Source organism: Rhinolophus sinicus, chromosome 2 (genome assembly GCF_057876585.1).
Source record: "Rhinolophus sinicus isolate RSI-liver-muscle chromosome 2, RSI-T2T, whole genome shotgun sequence".
NCBI classification, from domain to species: Eukaryota; Metazoa; Chordata; class Mammalia; order Chiroptera; family Rhinolophidae; genus Rhinolophus; species Rhinolophus sinicus.
In genome coordinates this window covers 183,048,495-183,060,519 of record NC_142502.1, presented here as the reverse complement: position 1 = coordinate 183,060,519, position 12,025 = coordinate 183,048,495, and the positions used below count along the sequence as shown (strand labels likewise).

The 12,025-nt window shown below is 35.1% G+C and overlaps 1 protein-coding gene across 1 annotated transcript in view; it reads right to left on the bottom strand.

The window, feature by feature from the left end:
• Positions 1–4,096: 4,096 nt before the first annotated feature.
• The window catches only part of LOC141571503 (lysocardiolipin acyltransferase 1-like), a 592,611-nt gene continuing 584,682 nt past the window's right edge, over positions 4,097–12,025 (bottom strand). Inside the window, exon 6 of the mRNA XM_074331707.2 lies at positions 4,097–4,214. The gene's annotated coding sequence lies outside the window, so the exon portion shown is untranslated. The remainder of the gene's footprint in view (positions 4,215–12,025) is intronic.

Here is a 12,025-nt window from a genome sequence, read left to right as displayed (position 1 = left end):
ATCTCGTATCAATTAGAAATAAAAATAACATAGTAAAACATAAATTTTCTTTAGAAATGCTACATACATACAAGGCATAACATTTGCAGCAAATCTAGCAAATCAAAAAATAGGGGACAAAACCTGTTAGGAACATATAATATGCCTCATGTGTCAGCATTTGGCACATTGTTTAAAATAAATTGAAAAAAAACGAGTGAATGATGACATTGAGAATTAGAGTACTGGAATTAATATACTTAACTTTAGTGAAGTCATTTAAAACTTCACACACTACTGAGCAGGGCTTTCCAATAGAAACATAATGTGAGTGTCAAATGTAAACCATATAATAAAAAAATTAATTTTTCCAGTAGCCACATTTTAAAAAATAAACAGATAAAATTACTCTTAATAGTATATTTAACTTAACCAAATATTTCCAAAATATTATGCTTCAATATGTAATTAACACATTATTAATGAGATATTTTACATCCTTTTATTTATGCTAAATCTTTGAAATCCAATGTGTATTTTATAGTTAAACACATCTCAATTCAAACTAGCCATATTTGTGGTCAAAAACCAAGTGATTAGTGACTACAGTATTGGGTAGTGCAGCTGTGAAGAAGGTATTTTCTTTTCTAATATATACAACATGCTGACAGAATATTTATTCTATTAGAAAATATTTCATCAAATCTAAGATACCATTAATTGAAAGACACATTATTATTTTGTGTGCTATGAAGAAGGAAATGGTGACACTTTACTATGACATATTACTACGAATCATTGATTATAGATGTTAATACTTGAAAAAGAATGTGAGTATAAGAAACAAAATCCTAGAAATATTTTGTCAGGATTTTTTCAGTTGTAACTGACAGCAATCTATTTCACACCCACTAACCAATAGAGGGAAATCTATTTGGTCATGTGAACAGGAAGCCCAGAGGTACCACCAGCTCTATCACAGCTGGAGGTAGGGATTCGAATGATGGCACCAGGGCTCCTTCTACCTTATTCTTGGACTCTCTACTGATTAACAAGATGGCTGATAGCATCCATCCCGTTATTGCCGATTTATGGACCTCAGTGGAGAAATAATTTTTTCCAATAGGGGAAAGAGAAGAATCCCAGAGTTACTCTGATTGGAGTTTCATCACGTCCCTATTAGTCATTTACTGTAGCCACGATGTTGAAGTCCTCTGATCAGTCAAGTCTGGACAATGTGCCCCTCCCTGCAGTTGATAAGATCCAGGGGCAGAATCAGGCCCTTCCCGGCAAGAAGGAACCGAGCCTCCAATGAAAGCTGTCTGAGTGAATACAATAGCAGCTATCCACCAAGAGAAAGTCACACATGCAAGTAAAATCTCAACAAGTTTGGACTCAGATTCTGTGCTCATAATAATGGTACTAAAGACATAAAATAGTTAAGAGAGTAAATTAAAATGTTATATTATGAATGTCCTCAACTATTAGAAATTGAAATGAGAGCAACTTGCTTATCTATGGGGTTAACGAGAAAATCAAAATTGCATACATAGACTAAATTTAATAATAATGCCTCACATTCGATGTCAACATCAGTATTTAAACAATCCTTAGGAACACGTTTGGTGCATACTACCAATTTTTAAACAAATATTTATGGACCGGAAACAACATGAAAATCATTCTTTTGGTGTTTGTAGGGACTGAAGATAATGTGAGGCCACAACTCAAGCCCTAAGTCAGCTTAAATATTATGTGGAAAAAAAAAAAAAAAGATGTGTGACTATGGGAATGTCATTAGAGCTTTCACAGTTAAAAGACACATATTAGGCAAAGAGAGGAAATATAAAGAAAAGCATGACTGTTTGCTAAACAAGTGGTTTCCAGATTCAGAGGGACGTTGTGACCGCACCAAAGAGCCAAGTGTCGTTCTTCAGTCAAGCCTGTTCCAAGCTCTGGAATGGGGTGAATTTCTGCTGAGCAATGAACTGTCTGTTCTAATGCTTTCTGCAACCAACAACTGGCACAACAGATGACAGTCCAAAATAGTTGGGCATTCGTGCTAAAGTGTGAAGAATTTGGGAGGATGTTAAATCAGCTTTTAACTATGTTTTTCTCCCTTCAGTATAAACGAATTAGCAGAAGCCTTTTAAGTTCTCAGAAGAAAATATTTAGTACTGAAATTTGCTGCTGGGTAACCCAAGTGCACACATTTCCTTTTTGTAAAGGGTGAGGTTTTGAGTTTATGCCGGCTCTATGTGAGATTTTATGTTTTCTATTTAAGAACTTTTTTTCATCTATTCATTTTCTATTCCATCATTCATATGATTATCCATTTAATGCAGATGACTTGGCCTATACTATTATTCCTCAATGTGGTGCAGTCTAAATAGAGAGAAAAACAAATCTCACCCTCTTCTTCTGGAAACTTACACGAAGTTACAAGGACAGTATGTCAAGAGCTAAGTGCAATCAAAGCAATTTTTGAAAGGAGTACAGTTAGGCACCAGTTATTGAGGGATACTTAGGAACGATGGAGAGAAGGGTTTCCTCACAGGTAACGAAATTGATAAAGGCTTAATAAGCTGTAATGTTTGGAAATTACATGCTGAACAAAATCTCTAAATATAGGTAAGAGTGTCAGTCTCCTGGTCAGAGGCAGCAGCCTCTGTAAGGATCTGGAAACTTGGAAGTTCCCTGCATGGCAGGTGGAGCAGGGAGTCCTTCCTTCACTCAAGCTGCAGTTCTGCTTCTTCCACTCTGTGGTTTCACACTGTGCCTGAGATTTATGCAAATGGTGGTGAATATGCCATGCCCATTATAGGCTTTTTTGGTTTCCCTTACTTTTTTCATTTGCTTAGGTCTATTTTGGGGAAATGTCTCTGTAAGAACACAATTCAAACAAATTGATTGTTTCTTTCCTGTGTGTTTAAAGGACCAGAAAGCCTTGTGCAACCAGCCAATTCTATGGGGTCACCACGGGAGGCTGCCATCTGCTATATGGGCCTGGGAAATGGCTGTGGGACTCCCAAACTCTAAAACATTTTGCCCTAGTTTATGGCCATTTACTCTATGAGCATCACAGAGGACTATTTCAGGCTAATTGTTCCAGTGGATGGAGACTTCAAGTTACAGATTCAGCCATTAATAGAGTGGAAGGAGACAAGACAAAGTGCTGGTCATAGGAACGGAGCCACGTTCCTCTCTCTTTCTGGCAAAGGAGGTCCTTAGCGAGTTGGCTAGTCCATGGTAACACAGGATTTCACCATGACCCTCATCACCTTGCTCCAAAGCATACCAAGCTGCCCCCTCATATGGCCCAGAGCAACACTCATGAGTCTCTTTCCTTAAGAGAGAAACTAACTCACTCTTGCAATGCTTTGCTGCATATATAGAAATTTTCAATATATAAACCTGTTTAATTCTTACACAAACGCATAAGGTAGAAAGAAATGTTCTTAGAAGTCCTGAATATATGTTTTGCTTCCTTGCGTGAACTTAGGAGTCTTTACATTTTCTTTATGTTTAACTAGGAATAGCTTATGCAAGTCTCTGAAGGCTACTTATAGAATCGCAGGAAACAATGCATTTTAAAATAACCCATAAAACATAATTTATTTTAAAGAGCCATTGAAATGGTGACAATTACTTAATGATGACTTAATAATGACTACAGTCAATATAATTTTGATTATTCACCAGGCAACACCATCTAAGACTTTCTCTAGGCAAGGGCACCTCTCAGAAATAAGAGATCATTCCAAGATGGTCTTCTGGAATAAGGGGTAGAGGAAAGCCAAGCAAACACAAATTCAGAGGCAAAAGAAGTGAGTTATTAAAAAAACTGGTCTCCCCTGCTTTTATCATCACTTAGTTACCTAGAATGGACTCACTTGTATTGGTGTCTGGTTATTCGATCTGATATGGCAGAGGCTCACCTGATTGGTTCATTATTTTCTTATGCAAGTTATACTAATACATAATTTTAGAGGAATGCTTTGCCATAGATAATCCTAGTCTAGCTCTTTATTCCACAGATGGAGAAACATATACCAAGAGAAACAAAGAAACTTTTGTTAGAATATATGATATGCATAAAACAGCGACTCACCTCTGGTATCTTCATTCTTTGCCTGGCGCTCCTGCTCTTCTCTGGTGCTTGGACTCAGCCCACCTCTCCATCCTTGTGTCACACTTTTAGAAGTTTTTAACATTCTAACGCAAACTTCTTGTATCTAAAGAAAGAGTGACATTAGGTCAGGCTTATATAAAAAGTGGAATAAATATGGTAACAAATATAAATTTTTCTATGCAAAATCCAGCAGTTTTCCTAATATTATAGATATAATTTTAGTATTGTGACTGCTGTCAGAGAGAAACATTGACTTGTAACTGCTATCATTTGGCATAACTACATATTTTCTGCTTTCAAATATGTTTCTCATTTTAGTTTCAGATTTTAATGATTAGAATCACTAGTGCTATTGGGGTTGTAAAAGCATTTTGCTGAGATGGTTTCTAAAAATTTTTTTTCCCTATAATGTTCAAACTAATGAAATTTCAAAGTACAGTAAAAATTAACATTCACGGAAGATTTCAGAGCTGAACTTTCAAAGCTGAATTCAAAGAAAATCAGGAATTTACCTGACAGAATACAATTCTTAAACTCACAGACAAAATGTATTCTATTTTTACTTATGATTCACCCAGGAAAAAAAAAAAAACAACAACCCAAAAAACATAACTAAGTGATTTTCCTCAAAGGCCTTCTTTATAATGAACGTGTCAGTATAAATGAGGTTTGTTTTCCATATTTTTTCACTTTCCTCTGACAGTCTTCGCCATTCTTTAATTTATAGGAGACAGATTTTAAGTTAAACCCCCTGAACACAAATATTTGGCTGAGATTTTGGACAATTATGAGTACTTCTTTTAAGCTATTAATAACAAAATTCAAGGCCATTTTTCCTTTATCTTGTCTATATAATACCTATAATTAGATAAAATAATAAAAGGTAATTTCAGGATATTCTCCTTTCTAACCACTCTGTGTGTGTGTGTGTGTGTGTGTGTGTGTGTGTGTGTGTTTTCTACCCTCTCTCTACCACCACCCTTACCAGGTATATAATTCACACTTATTAATCCAGAGTAGTCAGGGGAAACTGTTAAACTTGAAACACAAATTTTTGTCACTCTCTATGCATATGTAAAAGAAAGGACAAAAGACCATTTTAAAGCATTGATTAAATACCATGAAATCACAGGGTTATGTTTCCTGTTTACTTACCCTTAATAACTACATGGTTACATAGAATACATTCGGTAATACCAAGCAACTGAAGTTTAGAGTTAATTATATACCATAGCAAAGGTCGTGTAACTTATAGTCTTAACAAAAAACAAAAACAAAAACAAGTCAGATATTCTTCCTAATATTGGAACTGGAGCACTCAGTCAGACAAATCCCTGTCCTGAAGGGATTTACATTATTGTAAGGATAACTCACAATTAAAGAGGAAAATAAATAAATACATGTGGGCAGGTAGGGAAAAATTCATCACTCTTACTGTCAGATAAAATGATAGCAAATGAGACAAAGTGGAGTGTGTGGGGGTGGAGGAGGGCAGAGAGCTGTTGCAGACAACGCAGCCAAAGTTGGAATCCATGATTTATGAAAGGGTGATGTTTGAGCTGAGATCTGAATGTTGATAAATAATCAGCCATGAGAAAGTTTGGGGGAAAAAAATTACGCTAAGCAGATGGACAGTAATTTCGTAAACCCTGAGGCAGGAACCAGCTTGGAACTTTGAAGGAACAGCAAGGCCGACAATGTGACTATGGTTGGGGTAAGTGAGGCAGTGTTGTTTGAGATGGTTGAGTGATTTGGGCCAGGACTATTTCACATTGGCCCTATAGAGCAGGATAGGGGTTTGGGTCATATTCCAGGAATAATAAAACTCTATTAGAGAGTTTTGAGCTAATGAGCAATATGGTATGATGCAGTCTCTCAAACCATATGAAATATCTAATATACAGCATTCTAACCTAAACCATGTTGATTCCCCATGTTTCACCCTAATACTTTGTTTTTTTAATCAGACCCTTCTTTTTCATCATTGCTACAACTCTGTGGTAGTAGCTGCTTCAAACCCTAAAGTCCCCCACAATTTGCATTATGCCTTGATCTTCCCTGGTTGTCACGTGCCCATTTTCTCCATTCCAAAGGTCAACTTCACACTATGACTTCCTTTGAAACAGATGACAATGCACTGTATAAGATGGGGCGTGTGCTTGAGATGTTGACATTCGTTGTGTCAAACCATAGTCAGAAAAAGGAGCCCACGGACTTAGAGCTCTGCATTGTTTAGTAAGTGATTATTGAGTATGTAATTCACATTAGGCAAACTCATGTGTTGTCTCATTTAATCCTCAGAAGAGTCATTCTCACAGAAGACTGAGAGTTGAGTCTCACGGAAGACCCTCAGGTACAGAGAAACTTGCCTGGATATATTTCAACGAACACCATTCAGTTATTAAAGGGAAGAGATTGCACTGGGAAATGGACAGCATTGTTACAATACATCCTTACAACAGCCCTTAAAAGGCAGAGTGTTGTTCTTATTACAAAAGAGTGAAAAGATGACCAAAGGGAGTAAATAACTTGATTCAGCTTAGCTAGGCAATGGCCGAGTGAGGATACAAATCAAGTTCATTATAATTCTAGAACTTCTGCTCTTTCTCCTATAAATATAAACCTAGTCTCTTGACTACTGATTCATGTTTTTGCCATTGCTTACAGTTTTCTCTCACATTTAAACATCATGCTTCAAAGTCATGACACCATACACATTAGTTCATTCAAGTTTTACAACCTTTAAATATAGAAACTGAGGTTAACATACAACCTAAAAATACAGAACTGACAATAGAAACAAAATAGCCTGATTTTCACTCCAATACTCTTTCTGTAATACAGCAATGCTTTTCACCTAATGAGGAACTATTTCAAAATAAAATACACTTTGAAGAGTATTTTTATAATGCAGTCTGTGCAGTTTTTAAAGCCTACCTCTACTTTTTCCTAAGTAAAAACAATTGATATAGTCTTTTTTTTTTTTTTTTTTTCAGAGCACCTCTCAGTAAACTGGTTTCTATGTTATTTCACATCTGGTTCTTCTCCTCACAGATGTTTTTTAGTAATAAAAATAGCTGAAGAGAAAGAAGAATAACAGAACAGCAAGAATCTGAGATTGGAAATATGCTCTGTAATTTATTTTCACTCTCTAGTTTTCTATTTAACAATAGGCATTCTAGAAAGTCTGTCAGCAAGGATTTAGAAAGATGGTTCAAATTATTTAATAGGGAATAGCCAGGGAATTTAAGTTTACAAGGTCATGGAAAGCGTGGTGATTTCTTCAGCATCATTTAGACCTCCTTCAGTGTTCTTTGAACCAGTAGAAAGGGGTCCTGATGCCAGATTTTGGGGCCCTTCACTTTCCAAAGGAAATGTCTGGCTGTTAACTCTGGGATTCACATAAGTAGTAGTTCTCAGCAACTATTCAACTATTGGTCCCAGACCCTGATGTAGAAATGTTAGAAAGGTAACAAAATGTAGGAAAGCTATTTTTTAAACTAGTAGGGTAAGAGCGGAAGGGAAAGAAAAATACTTTTTTTGTTATTTCTCATGAAAAACCAGTTCTTGATACAGAGATTTAATATGAATTAATATGAATTAATGCGTGCAACTTGGGTGGGTGTATGTTTCTTTTACCCAGTTTTGTCAGAACAGTACCTTATATAATAAATAAAGCCACAGAATATGGAAATTTTGGTATTTTCCTCCTGTTAAAAAAGGAAACTCCATGATTTCCATTGCACCTATTCAAGATCTACAAGACAGTAACTGGCTACCCTGTGCTTACATAGGGGTGTTTTTCCAGCCTTGTTTATTTGTTTGGTTTAGATCTGGCAGCAATTCCTGGCAGTAGTAGTTGTGTAGTTGATGGAACGTTCCTTTCCAGTTTTTGTCACAGTCCTCCACTGAGGCCATATTATATAATACATTGACTAAGGTCTGTGATCTTCTCACAGCATTTTCCCTGTGCTCATAGGAAGAGTACATGTTGATACTTTAAGGGCCTGTTGTTCTAATTTACAATATCCCTTGATATTCAGAAGACATGGCAGTGCTTAGATCTGGTTGATTGGATCAAAATGATTCATTATTACTCTCATTATGGAATGTGACATAGTGATGTGTGGTGATCAAGTTTAATCAGATATGAACACTTAACACCTTCAATACCTAATTAATGTAAGAGCGATCACCGTCATTCTGGGTACGGTTGTCCAGTCAAGGTGGGTTTCAGCTCTCCTTACTGAACTGCTTTTTCTCCAGGGTAACGATTGTCATAGGTGCCCTTGCCCTCCCATCCGCCCCTGCATACTCCCTAGAGAATGTGATACATGTGTACGACTTGGTGAGTAAGAGAAAGGAAAAAGAAGAAACAGTAAAATGTGATTATTTTGTAAGCTAAGTGACTTATGAACCCTTAAATCGTCTAAGGATTTTTATAAACCTACATTGTTAATATTTATTAAACCCATATTTAGAACCAAATAAAACACACATAAATCTATCTCTTTAAATGACTGTGGAAATGAATAAAAAAGATTTGCCAAAATTCAAGCTTTTTTCCAAGTTTCCCATTAAAAATGATTTCCTCAGAATATTACAGCAGACTTTTCAATCTTTTAACAAATTTACCCTACATCTGTTTTTTAATTATTATAAATATACTGAATATTGGTTACGTCTTTCATTCAATTAAAATTTCCTATGCATCTTAGAGACAACGTTTGACCTTTGCCTCTACTTTCATTTTTGTTGAGTATCAATTTCTTACAAAATGGCCATTGTTCTACGTTCACAGTTACTTTGTTCAGCTCTCACCCTCACGTTTCTTCCTCTCATTGTACTATATTCATTTGTTAATGCGAAACCCGTTCACTGAGGATCCACTCTGCGCCAAAGCCCAGCACTCACCCTTGGGCTTCAGAGTGAAGAAGTCAGAGTAAGTCTTGTGACAGACCTGCTTATGGACCATAGAAGGGATGTGTTGTGCTATAATATTTCCATTGTGAAAATTTTATTTTCCTTAAAAATAGGAAAAAAATGGGCTCTATTCTTAGACTTCCACTTGCTTACAATATATATATATTTTTCAATATAATTTTTGACACATCCTTTAAGTTTTCTCAATCTTGGGCTCTTCGGTCAAAGAGCATGATGCCTTGTTCACAGGATCATTTAACTTATTTAGAAAATGCTAAACAGTTATAAAAGTAGGTTACTATTTTATAACTTCGAAGTATTAAATAAGTACTCTCAAACATTCATATATTTGGAAAACATCTTCCAAAGCTACAACTTTGATTCCAGGATACCCTGGGAAATGACGATCTAACGGGCAAATCCCTGTGATGGTGAATATTTATTTACATAAAGAATTCTCAGTGTCATAGTGATTTCTTTGGTAAGGACATGGATATCAATGCCAATTTGTAATGAGTAAACTTTGATGGGTCTTCTCTGTTAGACAGGGGAAGCAACTGAATTAATTACAGTTATCTAACCTAGCCTTACGGTGGAAATAAATCATTAACATTTTTCAGCTTCTTAGACTAAAATAAAATTTTGTGATTTCACAATGCTTTGTAGGCTTTAAAGAACGTCTGCCCTCATTATCTCATTTGACTTCACAAATACCTACAACATAGTAGAAAACCTTCCCAGTGTTTAGTCATATGTCTTATAAACATTGCAAAAGGGTACCAGAGTCAGAGCTTGGCTTCACAACCCCTATATCTAGATCCAATGTTTTTAATATCATAACACATTGTCTGCTTATGTAAAACCAATGTAAGTACCAACAATGCTCACTGAACTAGATACTCAGAGGAAGAAGTAATGCTAATGCACAATAGGGGCTGAGGCAAGGAAAAGAACAACTTAACATTTATGAAAAATCAAGTATGACCTCTGATTAATTGCTTGAATGTTAGCTATTGAACAAGGTGATAATTTATTAAAGTCTGGGTACCAACGTCACAATAACCTCCCTTAAAATACAACCATAATAACTTGTATTTGGTAACACAAAATATAAGGTAATACTAACAACTTTTACACATTTATACACATTATGAAATTTCAACTACTACTGACCCTCTTAATCAAATGGTCCATTATTGAGTGCAGTGTTTGGAAAATGTCTTAGAAACACAGACATAATCACAAAATTGACAGCCTGATATTGAGATAGGGAGGGAGAATGAGAGACATAACATTCAACGAGTGCTCGGACCCTGTGGAAGGTTAAACTTGGATGACTTTGTTTAGCTGCAGAGATGAAAAAGGTCTAGGGACTGTAGGTTTCAAACAATTCTTTCTTCTTATGGAAAAGTATTCTTTTAGGTATTAGTACCACAGTTTTTACCTGTTCTCTTGTCTATCTTTCCTTGCCTAAGATTGAATCAGAGTGATTAAGGAGCTGGGCATGAAGTGTGAATTTCTGAGTCATTCTTAGACTTAAGATAAATTTTACATGTGATGACTCTAACTGAATAAAACATCTCTAAGATCATTGGATTCCCTTTGTCTTAAATCAAAACTCGTGCTCGCTCTAAAAGTTTATCACATATTTAATGAATAGATTCACCAGGAAATAATGACCTCTGGAGATTTCAGTGTTTCACTTCCTGCCAGATGCCTTTCCTACAGGATAAATTTGTATATTTAAATTTCAGTTTTGAACACAAATTTAGTCTATCCTGTTGCAATTAATACATGACAACAATTCTCCTATTTAACCTGTGGTCATTTTCAAACTTCTTGACCTCTTGGCTCTATATTTCACACTATTTTTGGTTTGTTCGTTTATGTATCAGATTCATTTTCACTGTTGTGTGTATCAATACTTCCTTTGCTTTCGGTCGAGGGATGAGTGATAAGACATTTACTCAAATACATTTTAATATTCTTGTTTTTAAATACTCCTAGGTGTAAATGTAAACTGAAAACTCTCTTGAATATCACAATTCTCATTGCTTTTGGAATATTAAAATTTACTGTAGAAATTATATGATTGACTTCTTCCACTTTTTATCACAGTACTTATAGAAACACGGTACTGTATATTCTTATCACTTCAAAAAGTTATTTCAAACTCCTTTTAATAAGTGCAGGCCCACACAGGCAGCACTGTTCTAATTTCTACCACCATAAATTAGGTTTTTTTATGTTCTTAAATTTCATGAAAATGAAAACACAGATCCTTTGCTCAATGTAATATTTATGAGATGAATTCATGTTGTTCTGTGTTTCAGAACATTTTCTTTGCTTTTTATTGCTGAGGAGTATTCCACATTATAAATATTGTAAATGTATATACATAATATTTTGCTGGTAGATATTTGATTTATTTCCAGTTTAGGGCTACTATAAAGAGACCATAAATTACCTAGTAAAACCTTTTTGTGAAATGATATTGTCATTTCTTTTGAGTACATTCTAGAAGTAGAAATCTTTTCCAAAGTCTCATATTCTTTTCCTTTTATACTACTAATGCATGAGAATTTCAGTTGTCCCATATCTTCCATAACATTTGGTGTCATCAGCATGTATATATGTATATATGTATGTATATATGCATTTATGCCATTCTAGTAGGTGTGCAATGGTAGTTCACTGGATGTGGCCTACTGGTTACAGTGTGATTACCCTTATCCTAAAAGATAACATTTTTTAAAATTAATTTCAGAATTTTATGTTTATTATACTTTCAAAAGTTTGATTATACTTATTAAATGAACAAATATTATTCTTGGGATGACAAAGATAACATTTTGAAGTAGAAATAATAACACCATATTGTGATATATATTATACACCTGTATATGTGCATGTGTGTGCGTGTATACATATGTATGTGTGTATGTATACACACACACACACACACACACACACAAATTTATTCCCCTATCT